The sequence below is a fragment of the Chelonia mydas genome, chromosome 12, assembly GCF_015237465.2.
Source record: "Chelonia mydas isolate rCheMyd1 chromosome 12, rCheMyd1.pri.v2, whole genome shotgun sequence".
Taxonomy (NCBI): Eukaryota; Metazoa; Chordata; order Testudines; family Cheloniidae; genus Chelonia; species Chelonia mydas.
Window position 1 is genome coordinate 14508963 of NC_051252.2, and position 15042 is coordinate 14524004.

The window sequence follows — 15042 nt, forward strand, 5'->3', positions numbered from 1 at the left end:
ATAATAATATATATAATAGAAAATGTTTTAAAGTCCATGTCAAGGCACAGTTGGCAATCAGGTTTTCTCTCAGATGAGAGATGTTCATTCAGGTGTCTCCCTGCTGAGATGTAGATTAAGCACTGTAAACACAATGGATATCCATTTATGTATGGAGTCAATAGAGAGATGTGAAATCAACAGGGAAGCAGGACACAAGACCAAGTATAAGACCATGAACTTTGGGGGTATAACTAAAAGTCAAAGAAGATATCCATGCACTCTTATCTTGCACCTAGGAAGTAAACAGGCAATGCATACACATTGATGAACGTGGTATCACAACCAGCCTTGGTTGAAGACAGTGCAAAAGGCTTTGGATGAGATAAACTTCATTAGATAGGAAGTTAACCTAATTAGTTCAGTTTAGTCTCTAGAAAACATGTTATGATTTTGTTTTCTTTTATATGTAAACCTTTGTTTCCATTAACCTTACTCACTCTCTTTTGAATCTGTGGTAATAAACTTATCCTTGTTTTCACTATGAATATAACTCAGTGCTGTGATATTAAGTAAGGTTGCTGATCCTGAGTTGAATTATACAAGCTGCTGTGTACACTGTTCTCTCGGGAACAGCAGACCTGGTATTTCTGTGAGTGTTCAGTGTGTAAAGGGCTGGGCACAACTGGGGAATGTGTCAATGGGGTTCAGGGATGGGGATGTACCCATTTTTATCCTGCAAAGCAAAAAAAATAAAGGCTGCTTTGGTGGCTAATAGGCTGGAGGTGTCAGGGAACTGACAGCCAGTTATACACACTCAGGTGTCCCTCATGCTGAAGGCGGGGGGTGGGGAGAACAAGGTGACTCTCTCTCCCGAGTACCTCGAAAAGTCACATTCTTATATTGCTAATAACAGTTGTTCGTTTGACATCAGAACTGAGATTTATAAGGCACCCCTGAAATGCTCCTTTATATGTATAGATACATGTACTATGGGTGCAGATGTTGGAGTACTGGGAGAACTATCAAGGCTGAAATTGGTAACTTTATGGAAGTAATGAGATTACATAGCATTGTGTTCAATGGCCAACAGTAGACTATGTATTGCAAAATGCATTGAAGTAAATGGAAAGACACCCATTGATTTCACTAGGCTTTGGATCAGGCCCTCATTGGTGATGCATTAGAGTGATGTTCACTTTATAAAAGCAGGAAATAATATTTCAGCATGGCTTTATGAAATACACCAAAGAATTTAGGTCATTGACCACTTCCTTGTTGGCCATCCCCTTTGGACAACTATGGGGTACTGTGCAAGGAGAGGCATTCTTGGGGTGCTGGAAGGAGGGAATGGGTCAGGACGCCTATATGCACTTAGTCCTAAGTAGCCTTGCCTCCCCTTGTCACAAACCAGCCAATCATATTTCCTTGTCATTGTTTGTCTAAGTTAACATCTCCATGCGCTCCCCCACTGTGCCCCTATTTTACCTTTGTTTGTCCTTTTCCTCTGTAAGCTCCTTGGAGCTGGGATTGTCTTAATTTGGTCTGGAACAGAGATGAACATTTTGTCAGCACTTAACAAAGAACAATAAGATGATACGCCTTCGGTACAAGGAAGGAGATTTCAACAGATGAATATGGAAAGCTTAGGAAGAAAGGTTTCTCTTTGATATACAGGTGGTCAGAAGCTTTATATTACAGCAGAGGTGGAGCTACACCTACTGGTGGTCATAGAACAGTCGTGTTTTGCGTTTTTTCTCTAAAGGAAGCTGTGGTCTCTTTAATTAGCGGAGAAATGCTTTTATTATAGTCAAATATGGGAGGGGATGGGACAGTCTCAGCAGCTTTGTAGGATAATGGAACCTACAATTGGTTACACTTTACATGTCCATTACTATGAAGTGTTCCCCACAGGTGAATGAGTTCATACTTCCTTTTAAATAGAAAAGTCCACTTCCAATGCTTTATTGTGTAATTTAGAAAGAGATTTTGTCATGTCTTAGACCAAATGTTTTATGTACGGAAAATGTGATGACTGGAAATGATGATAATTGGAGAACGTTCTACTTTAGAAAAAAGAAAAGGAGGACTTGTGGCACCTTAGAGACTAACAAATTTATTTGAGCATAAGCTTTCACGACCTACAGCTCACTTCATCGGATGCATCCACTGAATGCATCTGATGAAGTGAGCTGTAGCTCACGAAAGCTTATGCTCCAATAAATTGGTTAGTCTCTAAGGTGCCACAAGTACTCCTTTTCTTTTTGCGAATACAGACTAACACAGCTGCTACTCTGAAACCTGTTCTACTTTAGGTTATTCTCGGGTTACGGCTATATACTTACCTCACTAAAAAGGTTATCTGCAGTTTATGCACAAGTAATTTTCATGATACTAAATTACTCCATGCTAATTAAACAGTTTGTTACCCAGTTTAAGCACTTGTTCATAACAAAACAGAAGAGGTAGCGTATCAGCTTTCTTACCTTCTTGATGTTGCTGGCATGCCTGAAAAATGAACTGGTTCATATATCAGTTTTCGCTTCATCTCAACAAATGCTATCTATGCTTTATGTGTATATCGGGTGGGCGGGGGGCAGCGCAATAGTCTGGGTTTATTTTGTAGAAAACAGTCTAAATCAATTATTTGTATATTTTGGCAGAGTTAAGTAAAATGTAGCAAATGGATTACACTGAGTTAATCTAGGAACCATTCAACAAAAAGGATTATGGTATGAAATTGCCAATGTCATGTAACAATGAAAAGTAATGAAATGTTCCAAGGTAATGAATGCTAGCTCATTTGCATGTCAGATCTGAAGTCAGAAGAATTTTAGACCGTGTATAGAAATCAAGCATTACATGATAAATAGTTTACTGATAGGTACTGAACTATTTAATTGAATAATTAGTTTCCCATCTTTTCCACTTGAAGTAAACAAAGATTGTTTTTCAACAAGTGACAGTTTCGTAAACAACTTGGAGAAGGATTTAACCCTCCAGAGAGAGACCGCTTCCGAAGTGATCGCGTTTTCATTCATTATTTGAATTCAGCAATGAGGGTGTCTCAAATAAGCAATTTAGATGTAGCAATTGTCAGAACAATGCAAAAGATAGTACTCAGAATGCAGTGCAGTAGTTTCTTGTTTGTTTCTTCTTGAACTTGTGTTCTGTATGATCATTAGAGTGTATTAGCCTGAATTTTTTATCTGGAGAAATGGCTTTTCAGAAATAAGGAGAGCTGCTACAGAAAGCTCTTTGCAAGCTGTTACTTCTGCTACTTTTCATCTCAAAACTCCTTGGGATCTAGAGCTAGTTGAAAAACTTTCAGTGGAATAGTTCTCCACTGGAAAATGCAGTTTTGTAAAATTGAAATGTTTCATGGGAACATCTTGATTTCACTGAAATATTTGAAAGGAGAAAGTCTAAATCATTTTTGTTTTTCTCATTTTGTTTCAATAATTGCAAAACGTTTAATAAACATTTAAACTTTCAAATTAAAATCGTAATATCCACAGGTCACATATTATATATTTATATAGAATATATTTTAATATTTATATTAGGTTTAAATATTGTCAAAGCAATACATTTTTACCTTATCAAAATGATTTGACATTATCAGAACAAAATATTTTGATACCTCCACATTTTCAAATGTTTTGGAAACTTGGAAATGTCCGGTGGTCAGTCTGATTCAGACCTGAATTTCCATTTTTTGACCAGCTCTATTGGAATCCTCTTGGCTTAAAAAAAGGTGCATTCATTGTGGAAATCTAGCTGGGTGCTGGATTACTATTTTTTTAAGTACCCAACCTCTCGCTCTTAGTTTGTAAGTGACTTTCCCATTGCGACACAGAGATTCCATGTCAGGATTAGATATGTTGATTTAAAGTTCTTACCACAAGCCAACACCCTCACAAAGCGTACAGTTTCAGTAGAGCAGCCATCTTCTTCTGGGTGCTACCTGTGACAGCAACTGAAGTATGCTGATATTTTTGTACTTGCTGTTTAATGTCAAGTGATAATCTGAATACTTGTGCCTCTAACTATTCTTCTGGCATATTTGGAACATAGATGCACAAGTGTTTGTGTCTGGGGCTACATGTTGTGCATGAAAAAATATTTCCCTTAATGTCCAGCTGTCAGTGATACTAAACTGACGATACGAAATGTTTTGATGGTATTTGGGATGAAAGACAATATCTAAATATAAGGATTTTTTTTGGTAACCTACCAGTCCACAATTAGAGGATGCATAATGCATTTAGGTGGGATTTTCAACAGTGTTCACCTTTGGCCTAACTCTGTTCCCAATAGAGCCAATGGGACTTGAACTGTTGATTTCAGTAGAGCAGAGTTAGCCCAATCTTGATCTCTGATGAAAACCCCACCCTTACTGCCTAGTTTATAATGATTCTGGCTCCAGCTTTGGAGATCTAATGATGTTTCATCAGTGTTTGAATAAATGAAATTTAGGATTTGAAAAAAGCTTTAAAGACTGTAGAAAATAAAATGGAAAAAGGGTGGTATGTATTTACATTCCTGATATTGATAGCTCACTTCCAAGTGAACTGAGTTCATATGTAAAAATTACTGGGGAAGTCTAACTTCAAAGAAAGAAATAATTAAATCTGTCTACAACTATAAGCATGATCAGAGACTTTCTTCATACTAGTTTTGCCTTCAGTGTAGATTTAAAATCAGTGAAATGAAATATTACATGTAAGCTACTGTAATTTACAGAAAAATATTTTAAATGTTTCCATATTTTAAATGAACAATGAAAGTTCATTTGATGCCTCAGTTATTTCATAAAGGGGTCTGTTGCATACATAATGATGCAGTCCTGTCTGATATGTCTATGTCCTCCTCAGAATAATAATGAAAATTGTCTGGAAAAGTATGTTAGGATTGTGCGCCAAACTATGTTACCACCTCCTTTGGAAATGTTTTAGTGACTGGATAGTATTTCAACTAGATATGTATCTGTTTTAATTAAAATATTAAGTCGTTCTCTTATTCTGACTACAGCTACTTATTAGAAATCAAACTGATCTATTCTCAAAACGCTGTGAATATTATAACATAATCAAAGATAAGGATGGTCATTCCTTACCAATTTATAACATACCATTAATTTTTACATTTCCAATCAACGTTCATTTCCACACATATGCTTTATTATTTTAACTATAAGAATTTTAAGGGATGTGTCAATTTTCATTATCCAATTGTTTACATCTCTAATTTGGTGCCAAGTAGTAGGAGTGAAAACATGTCAATGCACCATCAGAAAAAGGACTCCATGTGAGAAGGCTCTTGCATATAAGTTGTCATTGGGAGCATAACAAATGAGTTTACAAGCACTGGAGGAAGTTCGCTTGCACATGGTAATAGTGCCTACCAAAAAAATATGAATCTGAGCAGTGAAATCTTTCTCATTGAAGTTAATGGGAGATAGTGGGGTCAGGATTTCACCGTAAAACTCTATTCTGTGGGCCACTTTGAGAGAGATTGTCTCATGGGCTCCCAGTGCTCACTGGCTCAGTCTCAACATTTTTCATTCTCTAGATGGCCAAATATGTGTCTGATTGAACACTGGAGACCCAATGGCCATAGTTTGAGAACTGCCGTAGGCTGTTTAATGGCAAGCACAGAACATCAGAATTAGTGCAGGAACACACAGGCCTGCCACTGGGACATAACTGTTATATTACAGATATTCTCTGGGTTTTTTTTTCTTCACAGAGAGTGAAATTATTGATGAAATCCTGGCCCCATTGCTATCAATGAAAGATGAAAAATGAAAGTCTTGCCAGTCATTCTAGTGAGGCCAGAATTTCACCCCATGTGGGTAAGTGGGATTTAAGTGGTACATAGGGCCTGTACCGTTCCTATTCACAAAGGTAAATTTCACCCATTATTTCACTTGAAATAGGTAACCTTGAAAATTATGGGGTGGCAGCAGCCAGCTCAAATCTGTGTTCTCTGCAGAAAAATGATGACACAAATTTGTTTCTGACCACAGATGCTTCCTGCACCTTTTATTTGTGTGATAGTCTATTTAAATTCTCAAGGTAATAATGGTAATGAGAATGAAATGACTCTACTGCTATTGGGGAAAAAAACACCGGAAAATGGGCCGGTTGTTCTGAAAAATGAAAAAGCAAACAGTCTGGTAAAGTTACAGTTTTTTGTCTGTAAGAGGATTGGGTAGGTGAGGGAGAAGCCAATCTGATGGGCCTGAATGGGGCAAAGTCTCCCAGGTCCTGGAATGAGAAAGAGAAGCTTTCTGAAGAGAAAAGAAAGTACTCAGCATAAGGACAGGGTGGGAGGAAGGGTTGTGGCAGTTAAATGAAACTAAGTGAGAGAAATATTAAGATGCACATTAAAATCAAAAAGGCATTGTTGGCAGTGGACACATGCTTTTAGTATACCACACAAGATACTGTTCAATAGCTGTCCGCTGAAACAGGACTTTGTTTTGATGAGAATTGAAGCAGGGAAATTGTCCCATTGGATGTTCTATTTTATTGCTTTGGAAAGTGGCTTGTACCCACTCTGGTAAACCTCCTCCTGTTATGCAATCTTGTGGCACCAGAACAAAAACAAAATCAGAGATTGTGAACATACTTTGCTTGTATTACTCTCTGAATCAGCTGGTGATTCTTTTCAGAGTAGCAGCCGTGTTAGTCTGAATCCGCAAAAAGAACAGGAGTACTTGTGGCACCTTAGAGACTAACATGTATCTTAGCATAAGCTTTCGTGGGCTACAGCCCATTTCATCGGATGCATGCAGTGGAAAATACAGTAGGAAGATTTTATATACACAGAGAACATGAAACAATGGGTGTTACCATACACACTATAACGAGAGTGATCAGTTAAGGTGAGCTATTACCAGCAGGAGAGAGGGGGAAAAAAACCCACCTTTTGTAGTGATGATCAATATGGGCCATTTCCAGCAGTTGACAAGAACGTGTGAGGAGCAGTGGGGGGAAGAATAAACGTGGGGAAATAGTTTTACTTTGTCATTACATGTCATTACATTACATTTTGTAATGACAAAGTAAAACTATTTCCCCGTGTTTATTTTCCCCCCCCCTACTGTTCCTCACACGTTCTTGTCAACGGCTGGAAATGGCCCATCTTGATTATCACTACAAAAGTCCCCCCCCTCCCTTCTGCTGGTAATAGCTCACCTTAACTGATCACTCTCGTTATAGTGTGTATGGTAACACCCATTGTTCCATGTTCTCTGTGTATATAAAATATTCCTGTTGTATTTTCCACTGCATGCATCCAATGAAGTGGGCTGTAACCCACAAAAGCTTATGCTCAAATAAATTTGTTAGCCTCTAAGGTGCCACAAGTATTCCTATTCTTTTTTTCTGGTGATTCTTGTTTCACAAAAGAAAGCAAGAAAAGGGAGCTTTTTTATTTTGCAATTTATGGCAATCTTACAGGCTTGCCCAACATTGCGAAAATGATGTTGTTAAATGAGATCCTTTATGACAGGCTATTCTATGGTATATACAGTGTGGCTCTACAAAGTACTTATTTTCAGAGCTTGAAGAGGCTGTGGAAATTTCAGTTTCAGTGAAAACTGCAGCCTGGGAATCCAAAAGGTGTTAAATGCACTACAGAAGTGTAGTATTTTTAATCAAACTCAAGTTTTGTGGGTACACTATGGGTGGGATCAGATAGGTCTGTCTGTCTAGAGTTGTTGGTTGAGAGACCTCTTAAGTTAACACTGTGGTGGAAAGTGCAACATTGAACATCACTGCACGAAGAAAGGGATATCCAGTGAATGTGCCTATGTCAGGATGAAAAGGAAACATTGAACATGGTTGACAAAGAGTACAAAGCCTTTAAACCATGATTTGAGGACTTCAATAGCTCAGACATAGGTTAGGTTACAGGAGTGGGTGCGTGAGATTCTGTGGCCTGCGTTGTGCAGGAGGTCAGACTAGACGATAATAATAGTCCCTTCTGACCTTAAAGTCTATGAATCTATGATTCTAAATAGGTGAGAGGAGGCAAGAAAAAGGGCTTGCATTTTCTGTGGCAGGACCAAAAAGAACATAGTGAAGATATGCAAGCTCATTTCTTCTTCTGAGTTATTCTGTCGGAGCCTTCCCAATTTGGAAGGAAAGACGATAGAGAAGCTGCTATATCAACGGCACTGCAGGGGAACTAATTGAGAGTTATGTCTAAGTTGGAATAACTTGTATCATCTTGCTGTCTCCTCTTATGCTAATTTAAACTCCCCTAAAATCCCATGCACCTATTTACACCCATAATATGATGATGTGTAACTTACTTACCCATCCCGTCTCCATTTCATCTACGTGAAGAAAAACTCACTCATGTTCCCCTGCAACAAAACAAAGTTGTGGTGTAGAAATTTGTAGGGCAACTGATGACCATAACTGTGGGCTTCCATGGATAAAGAAGGTAGATTATCACTATCTATCTCTACCAGGTTGATTGTGGCTTGAAAGGGTCCTGCCGAATTGGCCAGTGATTCATTAGAAGGTGAAATAGGCTTATCTGCAATGATGCAGAAATAAATTCTGTTTCAGAGGAGAACAAGGTAGTGTGAAAGACATAACTGAAAATCCAACTATTAAGTCAGCCAGCTGGCCCAAATGTTGCAAGACAAGGATTGACCCCATTGCAGCAGGAGATCTGAAACATGTAACTAGGCATGGGTGCTGCTGTTTGCCACTCATAGCAAATGGAGAACTCTTATTGAAGGGCAGCACCCTGAGAATTTTTGGAGATTTCAGAATTAATGTAAACCCAATGTTGTGTGCAATACAGTTCTGGACGATGATTTGCTTCTATAGCAGGAGGTCAGTGTTCAACAAAATTGACTAATGTCAAGCCTACTTGCCAATGCAAATAAAGAGAGAACACTCAGTGAAACTAGAGTAAGTCTACACTGCAGGCTAAGCCTAGGGTTCAAACTCAGGCTCAAGCCTAACCCCCTTTCTGACTACACACAAATCATGCCAACACAGGGCTTGGACCCAAGATCCCATAATCCCATGGGATGGCTTTCTTTGTCCCCTGGACAGTCAGATTTGGTGAGCAGGCAAGTTTTCCCACACTACTCCACTGCTGCCACATTTCGGGAGGGTGCTAGGAAGTCTGGGATATGGTTGGCTGGATTTGTTTGGACAATCTACTAATAATGTGAACCACCAGAGTATCCTTTTCACAAAATGTGAAATGGCTGGAAATGATGGGCTGTTTTTCAGAGTATCAAGGATTGGATGGAAAAAGCAAAGCACTAGAGGTCATTGAAAAATGGAAAAACAGTTTCATGAAAAAATTTCAAAGTTGTGTTACAGGGTTCAACATTTTTCAATTTTAAATTTTTTCATTCAACTTGATTATTTTTTATTGAAGGTGTTACCAAAATAGTTATCATAAGGGATATTTGAATTTTATTTACTCAATTTTTGATACATTTTTGATAACATTTTCAATTCAAAAATTCAATTGTAACAAAAAATTCTGCAATTTTTTTTTGAAAAAGTCAATAACACAAAAAATTGGTTTTCAGAAAGAGGCCATTTTATAGGGGGGAAGTTTATTTGAAAAATTCACTATCAGCCTCCAGTTCCAGAGAGTGAGGGGAAAGACCATTGTGTCTCACAGCTGTGCACAGTGCTTTGCCTTGTTATACCAAACATATGAAAATTGATACCAAATTTGTAAAAACTTAGTTTAGCAACAAGGAAAATTGGAAAATACTGTCCAAAGTTAGTGGACCCAGAACAGTATCCATCCCTCTCAATGGAATCATTGCTGGATATTAGATGGGAAATAGCAGGTTACCATGTTCATTGATAACCCTTTAATCATGCAGAAAGAACTCGCTATCACTAAGGGTCCTTTCAGCTATACCCATGGCATTTATGAATCCCTCATTCTGTCAGTACTAGAGAGGGCCAAATATTAACCAGAAGCCAACAGTTGAGATTGAAGCCCAAAGCTGAAAAGGGCAACCTGAACAAATGGAGCAAGTATGTTGATGATCCTCAGAGCTCTCTGGTTTAGCCTTCATATTTAGATAAAATTACCATTTAGTACAACATACCCTGCTTAGTACAGTATATGGTGCTTGTGTTCAAAAAGTGGCAACTGTCAGTGACTTTGGGATACGGGTGGTCATGCCTGGTGGTCAGAGCAGGATTCAGGCCTAATGGTTAAAACAGGAGTTGGTGGCCAGGAATTGGAGCCCAGTGTCAGAACCGGAGTCAGAGGCCAGATGCCTGAGCTAAAGGTAAGAGCTGAAGTTAGAGGTCAGCAATATGAGCTGAGAATCAGAACCTGATTACCTGGTGTGGAACAAGGCTGGGGCCAAGGCAGGAGCAGGGCTGGGAACAAGCAGAAGCAGGAGCTACTGCAGCCATGGGCAAATGCCTTGAGCGGCTGCTGAGCAGCTGCTGGGCTTAAGAGCCAGGGATCCAGCCTTCCAACCAATCGGATGGTGTAGCCATAAGGCAGGGTACTACAGGCCAGCTGCCCTTGTTAGGTTGCCCTAACTTGCTCTGCTGGAGGATCTGCTTCCAGACTGGCTCTGCTACCATCCCTGATTCCTGCCAGCAGTGGCCTTAGAAAACTAGGTAACTTTTCCTCTGTATTTTTGTGACATTTCCTACTTAGTATAGGGAATGCCAAAGGATTACTGCAGATGTTTGGGCAATGCTAAAGGAACTGACAATTTTAAACTTTAATCACTTTATCTGCAGCGAGTAGGTAAGGTTACCTTGAGCTACGTAAGTCTGGAGGAGGAGTGAAAAATCTGCTGGTAAAAGTTCAGGAAAGCCAGCAAGAAAAATAATATCCAAATCTATTCTCTTCTCCGCTCCCCAGTGAACAAACATCAAAAAAATCATCAAAAGCAGAGGAATAGATGGCATAAATTACTCACATAAAGTTACTACGAAGATCTATTGGTCTGCTTCAAATTGGCTCTCGTATCTTTTGGTGAAGTGAGTAGCTTAATCTAATGAAAATATGTATCCCTCCCTTATTATTAAAATGCAGAGATTTACTGTTCCCATGGGCTTCCTATAATTATTATGAATCAACAGCATCTCTCAAAAATGCTTCCTAAAATAGGGAAGAATTTCACATGCATTTTGTGGAGAATGTCATCGTGTTGTTTGACTTTCGTAATTAAGTGGGATGATACCACCTTGTTTTTTTTCCAAACATGGTGTGTTTTTTTAGAAAAATGAAAAGCAGTTTTCAGCAGCAATTTGTTTCAACGTCCTGAAATACTCTTTCACGTGCCATTAGTATTCCTGAATTGCACCTGTTCTGCGGTAATTATCTAATCTTTCTTATAAATTTACACTCTCTAGTAAACCCTTTGATGTTTACATCAACTAGTTTTTTATGGCATAAGATGTATATATACACAGTACTTTTTTTTTTTTTGAGTGTTAAAGATGTTACGCACCTGGTGAAAAGATAGTCGTTAAGGCCCACATGACCAATTTTTAAATAAAAATGAAGTAGATTAAAGTACTGAACCACTCCCTCTCAAAATCCTTTAATATCGTTAAAAAAAATCTGCTAGTTTGGGTTTTGAATGCAAGGACTTTTCTGTGATTCTGTAATTGCATGCTTGCAAACATCAGGGTTTTTTCACAAAGGTAGCAGATAGAGCTGTAGAAAACCACTGTTTTACTAGGGCGCCATTAAAATATTGTTGCGTCTAAACTTCTACCATAGTATTGGGGTTTTGGTTTTTGGGTTTTTTTGTTTGTTTTTTTTGAAAAATTTACCCTACCATTATTCCTCAGCAAATATTTAGTTTTCATGGTAGCAGAAAGAATTGTGTTAGTCAAAAATCCCGTCTTTGCTTGAAAATTACCTTGCCAGATCAATCTATGTAAAAAGTCTGTGGAGGGGAAGAAGTGTATTTAGACACATGCATACACAAGCACAAACACGTGCCTCCACTCAGACATAGAAAAAGGCCACCCAGATAGTATGCACAAAATTTTAAAGAGAAAGAAAAGCCTATTGCACCTGAATTTGATATCTCGCTCCAAAATCAGGAGTAACTCACTAAAGTCAATAGAACTATACTGGTGTAAAGTGAGAGCATAATTGGGTCCATTATATATCGGAATCTGTCTTAATATTCCATCATAGTCCTTCTATAAACTTTTGCATTGCAAAGTGGCTTTCAGGCAATAAAATTCTCTGCCACCATCAGAAATAGAAGTTTGCTGGAGAGCAGAAATTAGTGCACTATTTTAAAGATACCTGTGGAGATTTTTAATTGCGGTTAATGTTGAACTCAAAATTGTGACACCAGTGGGAGAATATGAACAAATTATGATATCTCAGAAGAGACCAAGCCTTGAAAGAAATATCTGCAAGAACTGAGGTCCATTAATCATAGGAATCCATTGGAGAAAGATAAGTAATTTAAATGTCGAAACATTCATTGTACACTTCCCCCCCATTTTATTTATATTTAGCATAATAATACGTAAATTGTATCTTTACAAAAATGAGTGACATTTAATGTCATTACCAAAAAAAGCCTCAAATACCATTTCAGTCAATACAATACATATCCTCTGCAGCCTGTGTTAAAAATCCTAGGTAAAGTCAATAGAGATATGAAGTTATTTATAACCAAAATAGTTGTGTTTATCAATAAATTATTTTTTCCAGAAAAACAAAGAAATTAGGTTGAGGTTTTCAAAGTTGTGCAGGGACCTTAACCATGCCTTAATCCTATATTAAGAATGAAACTTAATCAAGTAGATCCTGATTCAGCAAAACACTTACGCTTTGTCTACACTGGCAATTGAATGACAAAACTTTAGTCTTCCAGAGGTGTTACACACACACACACACCCCCGAAAGACAAAAGTTTTGCCGACAGCAAGCAGTGCTCTCCTGCCGACAATGCTAATGCTGTTCTTTGGAGGTGGAAGCTTTTTGTCGGCAGGAGAGCTGACAAACTGCAGCTACGCTGTGTGGCTTTTAGCAGCACGGCTGTAGCAACACAACCGTGGCGCTAAAAGCTGCGTAGTGTAGACAAAGCCATTGTATGTTTTGCTGTAAACATGTGCTTAACTGCTTTGCTAAACTGGGCCATAAGGAATCTTGTGACTTCTCCCAAGTATCTTCCTTTACATTGTTTGATTCTTTCAATATTCAAGCACATTTAGCTATTTTAAAAGGCTTTTGCTTTATCATTTTTTTCTGGTCTATAAATACTATTGAGTATTTACACTACAATAGCACCCAGTGGTGCCAGCCAGAATCAGGGTCCCATTATGATAGGTGCTGTTGAAACACATGGGCATCCTGTCCCTTCTTCCTTCCCCGAATTTATTCTAAACATTGTAGGTAATAACAGAGAAGCATTTATCCCAATCAGAATTTCACATGGTCTGGTGTGAAAAAGATCACAAGCGCTCACACTATTTTGGAGATTTTTTTAAAAAAAAAAAACCTGTTGACATTAAAAGGGTGCAGTAACCAGAAAAGTTTCAGGAAATCCTGATGTAAAAACTGATGGTGTTTCTTACTCCACATAATTTGTACTCTGTTGCAGCGAGTGCTGGAAATAATGAGCCCACACGTCCCATCATGTTTGTTGTTGTTTTTTACGCTGACCATCACTGAGTGCTCACATACACTGAGGAGCTTCCCTTTGTTCCCAGTGGCTATGTTTCCTTCACAGATTGACAAAGTGAGAATTGCACCCAGAGCATCTTGCGGTTAATGGAGCTCCTTTGGTGGGGAGCAGTTTAGAAACTGCCCCAGGTTGCTTCCTAAATGGGTTTCTGTCACCAAACAGACCATCCTGAATTGCTCTTCTCAGCCATGTCTTGATTTCAGGGGCTTAGTTTGAAAACTTAAGATGTGTGTGGTTTTAGTATTGCAGAAGTGATTGGGAATGGTAAAAACAGGGGTTCCCAAACTGGGGGTCGGGACCCCTCAGGGGGTCACAAGGTTATTACATGGGGGTTGTGAGCTGTCAGCCTCCCCCCCCCCAAACCCCGCTTTGCCTCCAGCATTTATAATGGTGTTAAATATGTAAAGAAGTGTTTTTAATTTAAAAGGGGGGGTCACACACACAGGCTTGCTATGTGAAAGGGGTCACCAGTACAAAAGTTTGAGAACCACTGGGTAAAAAGCTTATCTTTATTGCATGTAGCAACAGCAATCTCCTCTAGTAAACAGTGCATAAAGGGCAGAGCAACAGTGCTTCCTGCATTTAAAAAAAAAATCCCAATCCCCCCACCCCCCCAAAATGTCCCCCCTACCTTCCAAAACATGACATTTCAAACCCAATCTTTTCAAAACACTTATTTTCATGCCAACATCAATTTTGATCTGCTGCTCAAGACAAATGATTAGGGCAGCAAAAAGGGTTGAATTTGTCATTTTTTCCCTCCATCAAGCAGTTTTCGCCATTTAGTCAATTTCTTTAGAGGGAGAGTTTATCAAATTGGACCAAATCCAAGTTTATTGTGCTGGCCTTTCCCCCCACTCCTTAACTATGGACTCACCTATTCCTCATCGAGAGGGAAGAAACCCAGAATTATCAGCATTGTGTGATTTCTGCATATAGTACCTTTCCATGCATTGTGAAGCATCCTATACTACATTTATATAGCCCTTTCCATCCCAGAGTGCCTCACACACTAGATACATACAGGAGTCGAGAGATATGGGACAGCATCAGCAGGGTGAGAGAGAGAAAGGACATTTTGACTCTGAACACCAGGCCAGAGGCCTACTCTAACAAAAAGTATTAGAGCTTGTCTAATGACCCAGTAAGTATTGCCAAACCAAGTGTTGGAAATTCATGATTCAGGGCCCCAAAATCGTGAGATTGGCTTAAGAATCAAGAGATTTTAAAATAAATAATTATGGGGTTATTTTCATTTGCCTTTTTGTTTTTTAAGCCTTGAAAGTTTATATGTTCAAGCTTTTCTCTGCAACTTTGAGCGTTAGAAACATTTTTTTTTTTTTTGATGAAAGCTGAGATTCTCACATAAT

General features: G+C 38.6%; 2 long non-coding RNA genes across 2 annotated transcripts in view; one reads left to right on the top strand and one right to left on the bottom strand.

Moving 5' to 3' along the window:
• The window catches only part of LOC122462565, a 188059-nt gene that overhangs the window by 132821 nt on the left and 40196 nt on the right, over nucleotides 1-15042 (top strand). The window lies entirely within an intron of this gene.
• The window catches only part of LOC119563700, a 34488-nt gene that overhangs the window by 4550 nt on the left and 14896 nt on the right, over nucleotides 1-15042 (bottom strand). Inside the window, exons 2-3 of the long non-coding RNA XR_005222245.1 lie at nucleotides 8310-8359; nucleotides 1468-1524 (exon numbers count right to left, since the gene is read on the bottom strand). This is a non-coding gene — a long non-coding RNA (uncharacterized LOC119563700). The remainder of the gene's footprint in view (nucleotides 1-1467; nucleotides 1525-8309; nucleotides 8360-15042) is intronic.